General features: G+C 36.3%; 1 long non-coding RNA gene across 1 annotated transcript; it reads left to right on the top strand.

The window, feature by feature from the left end:
* The first annotated feature begins 537 nt into the window (after window positions 1-537).
* On the top strand, window positions 538-11,333 carry LOC116070566. Its single transcript, XR_004110465.1, has 2 exons — window positions 538-640; window positions 11,241-11,333. It is a non-coding gene; the product is annotated as an uncharacterized LOC116070566 (long non-coding RNA).
* The last annotated feature ends 2,575 nt before the right edge of the window (window positions 11,334-13,908 follow it).

Here is a 13,908-nt window from a genome sequence, read left to right as displayed (position 1 = left end):
TGTGGTGATGAGGTTAATAATCTTTGCTGTAAAAACACATTTGTGCTGCTCCTGAACTGGTTTTTTGCTTTATGTCTTTGCTTGTTTGCTTGTTTGCTTGTTTTCAGTTTTGTTGTAAAACTGAACACACTATTTTGAGGGGCCTTATTAATGCCTTAATATGTTGATTTCTCCTAGACATAGAGTAATTATTAAAGACCTGTATTTGCCAATATATGATTAGAGTTTAGTCCTTTCTCCCATGTATGTAACTATTTTGTGTGTTCTAGAAAGCCCTGAAGTGACTTTTTTCCTCATATTTATTTTTATATCTATTTACCTTAAGTGTTAAATATGTTTTGCAACATGAAAACCAGCTTTTATTTTAAGACGGTGAGTTGCACTCTGTTTTCCAGGCTGGAAGTAAATCTGTGGGTTCTGGAGATTCTCTCCATGAGCTGCTGGGAATAAAGAAGAGTGTCACTGTGGTTCCATAGAACGCTGCAAGGGTGTTCTAAGTCATCTTCCCTTAGCTATCTGTATCTATGCAACAAGATGTTCCAGAATGCCAAGGTTATTAGAGGCTTTCCAACTTTGATGGGAACTTGGGGTCAGGTCCCAGCCACAGTCCCTATATGCATGGTTTCCATCTGTACTGCATGTAAGTTTCTTGACTATGTACAAATTTGTCCTCTGGGTTTGTTTGTAAGTTATGATCATTGTCAATTTACTATGGAGCAACCAATTTGTTGTTTAGGCCCAGAGCAAGTATTTAATGTCAGCCTTCCAGATATGAGCAGTACAAGTTGGATTTCAAATGATTGTTTTACAACATGCCTATGAAACTATTAGACGAGATCAAAGAGGTATGTATAGAGAGAGGAAAGGAGATGGAATATGAGATTGAAAAGAAGAAAAAGAAAATGAGAAATAAGCATGATTAGCTGATTCTTAGAATTACATTTGGGAAAATAACTTAAGGGACCAGTATTAAAAACAAATTTTCCCAGGATTTAAGTGAAATAATTATGCAAAACAAGAGGAAGAGAAGTATGTAGTATGTGTATGTATGAGTTTCCACATAGCCTTCTTTGGTCTCTATACATTATAGTAATCCTTATCTTCATATTGGACATTTAAGTCTGTATTTACATTCCACATTTATGTTTCTAACTGAGATTGAGAAAGAGAGAGGGGGAGGAGAAGGAGAGGAAGAGGGAGATGCAGAGGGAGAGGGGAAGATGGAGAGATTCCTTAATCTAGGCTCTACTTTCATCTAGGCTTGTGCTTTCCATAGAAAGAAGACTAAGCCTTAAATACAGAAGACATTGAAAGATATTTTTTAATCAAAATTATGGCATTATTTTTTGTATTTATACTCACTTTGAGCCACATGGAGCCTAACAATAATGTATAATGACCAAATTAAGTCCTTTTGTCCACAAAGAACATAGAATCGTCTCTGAGCATCATTTAAGGGCAGAAGTTGTAGCTCTTTTCTTAGCACACAAGATTCATGTTTGTTCATCCAATATCCACTTACTCACAATGAAGTTCCTCACTCTGAAAAACCTCTGATTCTCTTTTGCAAGCAGCTGTGGTTGTTAGAGGAAGACTTTTTGCAGATATAAAATTTTTCTACTACCGGAAACATTAGACACAGTGTGAACTCATTGTAATTTACAGATTTTATTGCAGCGTCCAAGCACAGAGAACAGAACCCATTTACTAAAGCAGAAAATGTGATCGTTGCTCCCATCTGCCCTTAGATCTTTCCAATATTCTGGGTCTTTCTGGAAGTTTAGATGTACTTAACTTATTGAAAGGGATTAGAATTTTCACATGAGGATCCTTGGATTGGGAATGAAAGAAGCAATTAATTTGTGGTTATTTACCTGGCTTTTTAAATTGTGGAAAGCAAGTATTATATTATGAAATTGAAGTTTTTCTTTGTACCTACTTATTGTGCATAGTAATGTATTGCATAAGGACACCATCACATAAGTCTACATATTATATTGAAAATATCCCTCTTGGAAGCCTTCATGTTCCCTTTCTTGCACCTCCCACTCCAGTTAGTTCTCTTAGCTCCTTCTGCTTTTACCTGTATGTCATACAGTCATACGTGATTTTATATACCCATACAGGATCTAAGTACCAGAAATGAGAGAAAACATATTCATCTTGATGAAAAATAAAAACTTAAATTTACTAATTTTTTTTATTTGCGCGGCCTTCACTTTGCTATAAATGATGCAATTTTATTCTTTATGAATATGAGAAAATCATTCTATTGTAAGTATACACCCCATTTTATATATCTCATTTTCCTTATCTGTTCCTTTGTCGTTAGATGACTATGTTGGTTCTATAACCTAGCTATTGTGGGCTGTGCTGCAGTAAACACTTATGAGCAGGTGTCTCTGTGGTGTGCTGGCTTGGAATACAGCCAGTGAATGGCAGGAGTTAGGTCAGGTGGTAGATTCCATTTTCCCATGGAAACCTTGGCTTCCACAGTTGCTGATTTACGCCTATCCGCAGTGGACGAGGTTTCCTTCTTTTTCCTGGACTTCAGCAGCATTTGTTTTGTTTTCTTAATGATGACAATTCAGAACTAAGATGAAGTCTTAATGTAGTTTTCACTTGCATCGTTCTGTTAGTAAATGAGATTGAATAATTTCTTCATCTTTTTACTAGACATTAATATTTATCATTTGAGAACTAAGTAGTTGAATTTATTTTTATTCTTAACCTTTTTACACAAAGGGACATTCTTCAGTACACTGCCTTTTGAGGTGGTGGTGTGTTTGAGCTGTCTACATCAGCAAAAATTGATCAAATTGATATAAAGTCTTTATATCAATTTAGAGAAAGACTTTAGAGTTTCTATACACAGAAGAATGGGCACACAATGAAACTCTGTATTTTTGGTTTTTTTATCAAGAAAATCATCAAAGAACTTCTCATATAGCACAGTCTTGCTGCATCCAGCCCAAGTTTTCATGTCAATGTTGGCCTATAAAGAAGAGTCTGTTTTCTTAAATGGTTTCAATTTTAAAACTTAATAGTCTTTAATATCATCTCTGTGAAAGTTTTATAATCTGAGTCATTCATAACTCTTCATCACATGTTGATAGTTAAAGGAAAATACATTTAAGAACAAAAATAAGTTTTAAAAAGTATTTGTATTTATTAGAACTCTTAACTTTATGTGAGAAGACACATAAGATAAAATGTTCTCTCAAAAAGCCTTAACCAAATCATTTTTTTTAACACAGCAGGATATAATCTTGCAAGTTTAAGTATTAACTCTAACTTGTGAATCCAATTTTCTTAGGATTCGTTAGTAGTTACTCTTAAAATAAATTCTTATGAAATCTCTTACTGTAAAATTACAATTACCTAGTAATTTAAAAAGAATTGCTGGAGAGAGACAAGAGTTAGGTTCTGGTATATTATGTTTAATCTAGCATCTTCAGTTGTCTGTTTAAATGTAACTTAGGAAGATTAATGTGGATGGATCTCCTAAATGTAAATTACCCTCCATGAGGTTCTGATTATGCTTCACTCTGTATTACCTTCATTTCTACCTCCATCACTACAGAGTCATTTTCATTTTTCCACTAACACAGCAAAACACCTACACTATACAGATGTGTCCTACAGCTCAAAAAACTCTGCCTCTCTTATTAGATTTTTATGTGTATAAGGCTGAAGGGGAGCAAAGTCAGCTGCCATCTATGGGGATTCTCAGACTCTCCAGAAATCTAAGTTCTCCAAAAAGAATTGACATATAATAATATTTATTATAAATAATCTAATTTGGCCATGTACCACCACAGGAGACAGAAAAGATTATTTTAATGAATGTATTACAGACTCAGAAAAACAACTAATGTGTGTTTTCTCAGATAGAAAATCCCAATGTTAATCCACTCTCCTGTCTTTAAATATGCACCATAGGGAGTAAATGTGGGCAATGGTCAGGAAAAAAAGTGGTCTTTATGGCAGATAGAAAATGCTTTAATGGAGTGGGTAGACTGGGAAAGTAGTAGACAAAAAGAGAAGAGAGAATTCTTGGGTTAAAGAGTATAACAGCAGAAGGGAGGGGCAGGGAACTAAGGGACAATTTGAGTGATGGGACCCAAAAAAATGAGACATGAAAGAAAACTTTTCAGACTCATTTTGCTGAGTACTAAATGACATTCATTTCTGTTTACACCAGTTCATAGGACTACATTTTAAACATATGAATAAAACTGTGAATGATTTGTGTGGACCTACATTTTCAAGTCATATGAGTAACCTCTAGGAGTCGAGTGCTAGATTGCTGAGTTTTCTGAGAGACTGCCAGGCTCTGATCTGAACTGGCTTGCCACTGTCTGCATTTCTATCGGCATCCTGATGTATCAGATCTATACCTGTGTTTGTGCTAACCTTATTCTGAGCTTTCGCAATTTGAATATGTATTAGGTATACACTGTTGGCTAATTTTAAAATTCTCAGTGACATCCAATTCTCTGGGACATCTAGGAATTATTTATGTCAGTTTGATAACAAATAACCTATACATGTTTTATGATCTAGTATATCGTTATTATTCTTTGTATTCCAGTTATCAGTTTTTGAAGAAAAAATATAATTATCTAAGCAAGAGTAGGTATGCAAGACATCTCATGTGGGGAGCCGTGAATCTTGAGAGGCATTCGCCATGGCGGGATGGCACCACTTCCGCTGTTAACTCCTAGTGGAGAACTGTTTGCGCATGTGCGTGGAGTGAAAAGGACGCCATGTCACGGCCCATCCCGGGGAATTACGTAGGGTAATGAGCGAGCAGCCAATCATGAGCAGACACGCCACGCAGTGGGCAGATACACCACACTGTGGTGTATATAAGCAGTGCAGATATTGGGCTCGACCCCTTTTTCCCTATGGATGGAGACAATAAAACGTTGCTGCAGAAGGAACCTAGTGTCTGCGTGTTCTCTTCCCGGCGAGAAGACTGCGCGGGCTACAATCTCACATGGAAAGGAGTTTCAAATTATAACAACCTAAGGGGAAAAGTTTGTTAATATGGTTTGTAAGCATTTTCTGCATAGGCAATCATGTTTATACTGCTGGTGTTGGAAAATAATAAATTATATTCTAGATATGTTTTTTTCCTTTTTTATTATTAGATATTTTCTTTATTTATGTCATATGATTTCTCCTTTCCCAGTATCCCTTCCAAAAGCAAAAAACAAAAAACAACAAGAACAAACCCCTGTTGCTTCTCTCCTCCACCTGCTTGCTACCCCACCCTCTCCCAATTATTGGCCCTGGCATTCCACTATACTGGGGCACAGAACCTTCACAGGGCCAAGGGTCGCCCCTCCCATTAATGACTGACTTTGCAATCCTCTACTATACACACGCTGCCAGAAAAATCAGTCCCACCATGTATAGTCCTTGGTTGGTGGTTGAATCCCTGGGAGCTCTGAGGGTACTAGTTAGTTCACATTGTTGTTCGTCCTAAGGGGCTGCAAACCCTTCAGCTCCTTTGGTCCCTTCTCTAATTCCTTCATGGTGACCCTGTACTAAGTTCAATGGATGGCTGTGAGCCTCTATTTCTGTATTAGTCAGGTACTGTCAGAGACTCTCAGGAGACAGTTATATTTAGGCTGGTTTGTCCTTCCTTCAGTCTCTGCTCCATAGTTAGTCTCTGCAACCCCTTCTGTGGGTATTTTGTTCCCATTTTAAGAAGGAATGAAATGTCCACATTTTAGTCTCTCTTCTTCTTTAGTTTCTTCTGGTTTGTGGGTTGTTCTTTGTGTATTCCAAACTTCTGGGCTAATAAGCACTTATCAGAGAGTCCATACCATGTGTGTTCTTTAGTGATTGGGTTACCTCACTCAGGATGATATTCTCCAGATCCATCCATTTACCTAAGAATTTCATAAATTCATTGTTTTTAATAGCTGAGTAGTACTCCATTGTGTAGATGTACCAAAATTTCTGTATCCACTCTTCTGTTGAGGGACATCTGGGTTGTTTCTAGTTTGTGGCTATTATAAATAAGGCTACTATGAACATGGTGGAGCATGTGTCCTTATTACATGTTGGAGCATCATCTGAATATATGTCTAGGAGTGGTATAGCTGGGTCCTCCAGTAGAACTATGTTCAATTTCAGGAGGAACCGCCAAACTCAGGGTTGTTTTGATTTGCATTTCCCAGATGACTAAGGATGTTGAACATTTCTTTAGGTGCTTCTCAGCCACTCGATATTCTTCAGTTGAGAATTCTTTGTTTAGCTCTGTACCCCATTTTTAATAGGGTTATTTGTTTCTCTGGAGTTTAACTTCTTGAGTTCTTTGTATACATTAGATATTAGCCCTCTATCAGATAGAGGATTGGTAAAGATCTTTTCCCAATTTGTTGGTTGCCATTTTGTCCTATGCATAATGTCTTTTGCCTTACAGAAGCTTTGCAACTTTATGAGGTCCCATTTATCAATTCTTGATCTTAGAGCATAAACTATTGGCATTCTGTTCAGGAAAATTTCGCCTGTGCCTATGTGCACAAGGTTCTTCCCCACTTTCTTTTCTATTAGTTTCAGTGTATCTGGTTTGATGTAGAGGTCTCTGATCTACTTGGACTTGAACTTTGTATAAAGATATAAAAATGGATAGATTTACATTTTTCTACATACTAACCGCCAGTTGAGCCAGTACCGTCTGTTGAAAATGCTGTCTTTTTTCCACTGTATGGTTTTAGCTCCTTTGTCAAAGATCAAGTGACCACAGACATGTTGGGTTCATTTCTGGGACTTCAATTCTGTCCCATTGATCTACCTGCCTGTCACTGTACCAAATCCATGCAGTTTTTTATCACAATTGCTCTGTAGTACAGCTTAAGGTCCGGGAATGTGATCCCACCAGAAGTTTCTTTATTGTTGAGAATAGTTTTGGCTATCCTGGGTTTATTGTTGTTTCAGATGAATTTGCAAATTGCTCTTTCTAAGTCTGTGAAGAATTGAGTTGGAATTTTGATGGGGATTGCATTGAATCTGTAGATTGCCTTTGGCAAGATGGCCATTTTTACTATACTTATTCTGCCAATCCACGAGCATGGGAGATCTTTCCATCTTCTGAGATCTTCTTCAATTTCTTTCTTCAGATACTTGAAGTTCTTGTCAAACAGATCTTTTTCTTGTTTAGTTAGAGTTACACCAAGATATTTTATATTATTTGTAACTATTGTGAAGGGTGTTGTTTCCCTAATTTCTTTCTCTGCCTGTTAATCCTTTGTGTAGAGGAAGGCCTCTGATTTGCTTGAGTTAATTTTATATCCAGCTATTTTTCTGAAGTTATTTATCAGGTTTAGGAGCTCTCTGGTGGAATTTTTGGGGTCACTTAAGTATACAATCATATCATCAGAAATAGTGATAATTTGACTTCTTCCTTTCCATTTCATATCTCTTTCATCTCCTTTTGTTGTCTAATTGCTCTGGCTAGGACTTCAAGTACAATATTGAATGAGTAAGGTGAGAGTGAGCTTTGTCTAGTCCCTGATTTTAGTGGGATTGCTTCAAGTTTCTCTCCATTTAGTTTGATGTTGGCTACTGGTTTTCTGTATATTGCTTTTACTATGTTTAATTATGTGCCTTGAATTCCTGATCTTTCAAAGACTTTTATCGTGAAGGGATGTTGGATTTTGTCAAATGGTTTCTCAGCATATAATGAGATGTTCATATGTTTTTTTTCTTTGAGTTTGTTTATATAGTGAATTATGTTGATGGATTTCCATACATAGGATCATTCCTGCTTCCCTGGGATGAAGCCTACTTGATCATGCTGGATGATCATTTTGATGTGTTCTTTGATTCGGTTTGCCAGAATTTTATTAAGTATTTTTGTATCGATATTCATAAGGGAAATTGGTCTGAAGTTTTGTTTCTTTGTTAGGTATTTGTGTGGTTTAGGTATAAGAGTAATTTTGGCTTCATAGAACAAATTGGGTAGAGTGCCTTCAGTTTTTATTTGTGGAATGGTTTGAGGAGTGTTGATATTAGTTCTTCTTTGATTTTGATAAAATTCTGCACTAAACCCATCTGGTCCTCGGCTTTTTTTTTTGGTTGGTAGACAGTTAATGACTGTTTCTATTTCTTAGCATATATGGGACTCTTTAGATCATTTATCTGATCTTGATTTAACTTTGGTACCTGGTATCTGTCTAGAAAATTTTCCATTTCATCCAGGTGTTCCAGTTTTGTTGAGTCTAGGCTTTTGTAGTAGGATCTCATGATTCTTTGGATTTCCTCAGTGTCTGTTGTTATGTCTCCCTTTTCATTTCTGATCTTGTTAATTAGGATACTGTCTCTGTGCCCTCTAGTTAGTCTGGCAAAGGGTTGATCTATATTGTTGATTTTCTCAAAATGTTGGGTCCTATTTACATATCCAATCTGATAGTCTATGTATTTTTATTGGGGAATTGAGTCCCTTGATATTAATAGATATTAAGGAAAAGTAATTGTTGCTTCCTGTTATTTTTGTTGTTATAGTTGGAATTCTGTTCATGTGGCTATCCTCTTTTAGTTTTATTGGAAGATTACATTTTTGCTTTTTTAGAGATGTAATTCCCCTCCTTTTGTTGGAATTTTCCATTTATTATCCTTTGAAGGGCTGGATTTGTGGAAATATATTGTGTGAATTTGGTTTTGTCATGGAATACTTTGGTTTCTCCATCTATGGTGGTTGAGAGTTTTGCTGGGTATAGTAGTCTGGGCTGGCATTTGTGTTCTCTTAGGGTCTGTATGACATCTGCCCAGGATGTTCTTGCTTTCATAGTCTCTGGTGAGAAATCCGGTGTAATTCTGATAAGCCTGCCTTTATATGTTACTTGACATTTTTCCCTTACTGTTTTTAGTATTCTTTCATTGTTTTGTGCATTTGATGTTTTGACTATTATGTGGTGGGAGGAATTTCTTTTCTGGTCCAGTCTATTTGGATTTCTGTAGGCTTCTTGTATTCTTGAGATTCATGGGAATCTCTTTCTTTATGTTAGGGAAGTTTTCTTCTATAATTTTGCTGAAGATATTTACTGGCTCATTAAGTTGGAGGTCTTCACACTCTTCTATACCTATTAGCCTTAGATTTGGTCTTCTCATTGTGTACTGTATTTCCTGGATGTTTTGGTTTAGGAGTTTTTTGCATTTTGCATTTTCTTTGACTGTTCTATGGATGTTTTCTATGGTATCTTCTACCCCTGAGATTCTGTCTTCTATCTCTTGTATTCTGTTGGTGATGCTTGTATCTATGTTTCCTGACTTCTTTCCTAAGATTTCTAACTCCATAGTTGTCTCTCTTTGTGATTTCTTAATTGTTTCTACTTCCATTTTTAGGTCCTGGATGGTTTTGCTCAATTCCTTCACCTGTTTCTTTGTGTTTTCCTGTAATTCCTTAAGTGATTTTTGTGTTTCCTTTTAAGGGCCTCTACTTGTTTACTTGTGATCTCCTGTAATTCTTTAAGGGATTTTTTTTGTTTCCTCTTTAAGGGCTTATACCTCTTTACCTGTGTTCTCCTGTATTTCTTTAAGGGAGTTATTCATATCCTTCTTAAATTCCTCTAGTACCATCATGAGATATGAGTTTTAGATCCATACCTTACTTTTCCGGTGTTTTGGGATATCCAGGACTTGTTGTGGTAAGAGTACTAGGTTCTGATGAAGCCAAGTAAACTTGGCTTCTGTTGGTAGTATTCTTGTGTTTGCCTTTTGCCATCTGTTGATCTCTGATATTAGATCTCCTTCCTATTTCTGACTAGAGCTTTTTCCTCCTGTGGGTCTGTAAGCCTGTGTCAGTCCTTCTGGGAGATCATCTCTCCTCTGATAAATCAAGGGTACAGATGGTTGTAGAAAATGGCAGATATCACCTGGGTTAAAGCACTCCCTGAAGGTAGGCTCTCTGCTTGCAGGGAAGGGGCAGAGAGGGTTGCAGATCCACTGCTGTCACTTGGAGGCTGCAAGGATCTTGTCCCTGCCACCCTGAGCGACTAGTGAGGTCTGTGCCTCCTGTCTGGTCCTGCCTTAGAAAGTCACGGGAGAGAAAATGGCAGATCTCACCTGAGTCCCTGGGTTAAAGCACTCCTTGAAGGCAGGCTCTCCACTTTCAGGGAAGAGGAAGAGAGGGTTGCAGATCTACCGCTGTTGCTTGGAGGCTGAGAGGATCCTCTAGATATGTTTTATAAAAAATATTCTCAGAATCATGGGCCTGAACATCTTTCTCTCTACTTGGTTATTCACAGTTGAGAACATTTATCCATTTTCACTCTAGCTGTACTTTTTTCTCTTATATTTAAGAATTCTTTGTATATTTTACAGAATATTGTATCAGTAATTTCTTCAACCACTCTGAGCTCCAGGAGTGTGATAATGCTTCTTGTCACCTGACAGAATCCTCTGGATTTGCAAATGAAAAAATGAAAAAACACACATGACAGCATTATTTTTAATATGCCTTATTAGGTCAATGGTTGTGCCACTCCTGAACTTCTACATTCCTAACATACCCCATTTCTGATACTGCTGAGTTGATACATGCTAAGTCTGTATTTCATCTCTGCTACCCCAGACCAAATTAGGCTCAGATTCTTACATGTCAGCAGGCTCTTAAGTCTGCTCTTTTTGCTTCTCCATCATGGTGATTCTGTTCTTTCTGTCCTTTGTGTTTCTTGCCCAGAAATCCAAAAAGTCCTACCTCTGTCCTCCTGCCCAACCATTGGCCTCTGGCTCTTTATTTACTTGTCAAAAAAGCAACTGTTGGTAGGGATCTGCAGCATATATGCAAACTCCCATGGAAACACAAATCAAACCCCTAACAGAATATTCCTTCATCAAATGTGATATTTTCTTTTGCAAATGGCTTCTCTCTGTGGCTTATCTTTTGTTTTCCCTTTCCATATAGTGGGAGTTAATGGATAACTTTAATCAAGTACTTACTATTCATTATTTTACACTTGTATCTTCACTGTTATTTCTAAAATTATTACTATGTCCACAGTTATTTTGAAGTGCTCTTACATTGTCTTTTGTTATGGTCTGAATGTGAAATGTCCCCATGTGCTTGAACTCATCATTCCCAAATAGTGCTGCCCTTTTGAGAGTTAGTGGAACTTTTAAGACATAGGACTTTGCTGGAAGAAGGGAGACATAGGATTGTGGGACTGGAGCTTTCCTAATTTAACCCAGCTTATTGTGTTTTCTCTTTTTCTGGTTACATGAAGAAGTGAGCTGACACTTGTCACCTCTTCCTACTTCCACAAAGTTGCCAGTGTCATGACTCCCCCATTATAATAGACTGTATCTCCAAACTGTAAGTCAAAACAAAGTATTCTAATTTGAAATGTTTACTTATAGGGGTTTCATTACATCAACTTAAAAGCTAATTAATATAGAACATTGATTTCCAAAATTAGGTCATAGCTGTAACTACCAGGCCATAAAGTATGTATGCTTTTGGAAGTATCTTTTAGATAGAATTTGGAGCCATTTATACCTGCAAGCCAGAAAAGTCTTAGCATGTTGCTACTACTATTTAATGAGCCATTCTGGTGAGATCTCAGAAGACCAGAACACAAGTAGAGATGAGGGCAATTAATGCAAAGTTTATAAGGGTGCAGAAAGAATAAATACTGAGTTGAAACTAGGCTAGAGACAATTCATATTATGTAATGACAATGAATATTAGTGAATTCAGCCTATACATTGAAAACTTTAGTTAAGTTTAATTTAAAAGTAATATAATTTGTTTACTGAGAGAAATATCAAGATAATAAAGCATTCAGGCTCTGGCATGGTTACTATTCACCACTCCTTGCCAAATCTTCAGCTAAAAAGAACATCAAACAGAGTAAAAAAAAATATGAAAGTGTACAGTTGGGTAAGGAAAGTAATGTGAGTGAATTCAATCTAAGGATAAGACAAATGAGTAAAAAAAAAAGTATCGGAAGTATTATAGAGATTCATACCATCAAAGAGAAACTACACACAGGGAATGAGATAATAGAATACTAGGGCAAGAATCTACCCAGAGGAAGCTTTGGGGTATAAAACTTAAGACTACTGAAAAGGCTTCATTTGAAAAAGAGAGTACTTGAAGAAAGAGAGTTCACAGGCATTTCATCAAAATTGATGGGGGAAATATTTTTTTAGTTTAGTCAAAAATACCCAGATATAACACTCGTTACATGGAAGATGTGGCATGCTACATTGCAAACTAGCAAATATTTGCATTATACACATGGTGCTGGTTTCACAGGCAAGAAAATGAAAGACTTTCATGGTCATGGAGATTTGCCAAGATGCCATAAAGTTGCTAGGCCAGATAATATGTTGCATGTCAAAACTCTTTTCCTGGGGCTCCTTGGTAAACCATGCCTAAAGCAATGAAGGTAAAAGAGAAATTATACTGAAGTCCCCAGGATGTTGAGGATTCCCAAAACATAGAGAATTACTGTAGAAAATTGTTCAGCACTGTGTGGGGCTATTACAGGACAGAGATAAGTATATTATACTTTGGGGACAGGTATTCTCAAATATATTTTCACCCAAATAATGCCATCAGAAGGCATATTGGAAAAGGAGATGATGGGTTTTGATTTTGTTTAGTGTGATTTTTCTTTGCTTTCCTTTATTTCATTTAAAATGAGAATTTTTACTCTATAGGTTTGTTTGTTGTATGTAACTTTTTTTTGAGGGGCTCATTTTAAGAAATTTACTTTCATTTCAGAGAAGACCTTGGGTTTTAGATTTATGGTGAGTGGAAGAACTATTAAGACAGTGGGACTTAATTTTGACTTTGGACTGATTACATTTTGAACTATTAGATAGCAAAAGAACCTTGGGGCAGGAATGGCATGCCATCATTTCAAAATGAAAAGTTTTCGATAACCATATTTCTTTCAAAATGTTATTATAGAACTCTATGACCATGCTTTTGACTATAGCCTCGAATGGCCTGCCAACAGCAGCAAACTAAAGACTTTGAACAAGTCTCCTTAATCTTGTATACTTCTTATCTGGCATAAATGGACCACATTTTTCATGACATCTGTGTTTCGAGGTCTACAGTTACCAACCTGTGACTTGTATTCCCTTTGAAGGTTACATTTCAGGTCTCTTAAACATCAGGTATTTATATTACAATTCACAACAGTAGCAAAATTCAAGTTGAAAATAGCAACAAAAATTATTTTATGGTTGGATCAACACAACATAAGGAATTATGTTAAAGGGTCAGAGCATTAAAAAGTTTGAGAACCATTGGTCTGGATTGTTGTTTCTATAAGAGCACTTGCCTATGCTTTTGTTTAAAAAAGAATGCTCATTCTTCAGTATTTTAGCTTAGTTTTTCTTCTTTTTGGTGAAGTCACATTGTCACAAGTTGGAGCTTTTGGTGAATATGATCTTACCATTGGACACATTTTTCTATTGGCTCAGGACAAAGAGAAGTTTATATTTGACAATTAAAACCATTTTTTAAATTAAGCATTTCATAAAACATGTCCTGGCCTGCAACTTTAATTTTGTTTACACTCTTTTTCCTTAAAGGCCTCCCTTGTTTCTGTCACATTGTTATGCTTTTTTAGTGATTTATTCATTCATTTTATGTATATGAGTATATATGAGTACATTGCTTTGATAAGTATCAGAAGAGGGCATCAAATCCCATTATAGGTGATTGTGAGCCACCATTAAATTCAAGACTTCTGCAAGAGAGGCCAAGTGATTTTAACCTATGAGCCATTTCTCTAGCCCTGTCTACTCTTTTCTATTGTAGACTCAGATAAAAGTGATAAACAATATCTATAAGACAACAAAATAATATCTTGTCTTGAAATTTTCATAGTGAAATATATTTGTCTGTTAATTTAAATTTTTTCCACACAAAAT

The sequence above is a fragment of the Mastomys coucha genome, unplaced genomic scaffold, assembly GCF_008632895.1.
Source record: "Mastomys coucha isolate ucsf_1 unplaced genomic scaffold, UCSF_Mcou_1 pScaffold22, whole genome shotgun sequence".
Classification (NCBI taxonomy): Eukaryota; Metazoa; Chordata; class Mammalia; order Rodentia; family Muridae; genus Mastomys; species Mastomys coucha.
Note: the sequence above shows the minus strand (reverse complement) of the source record. Positions and strands in the feature narration are given on the sequence as shown.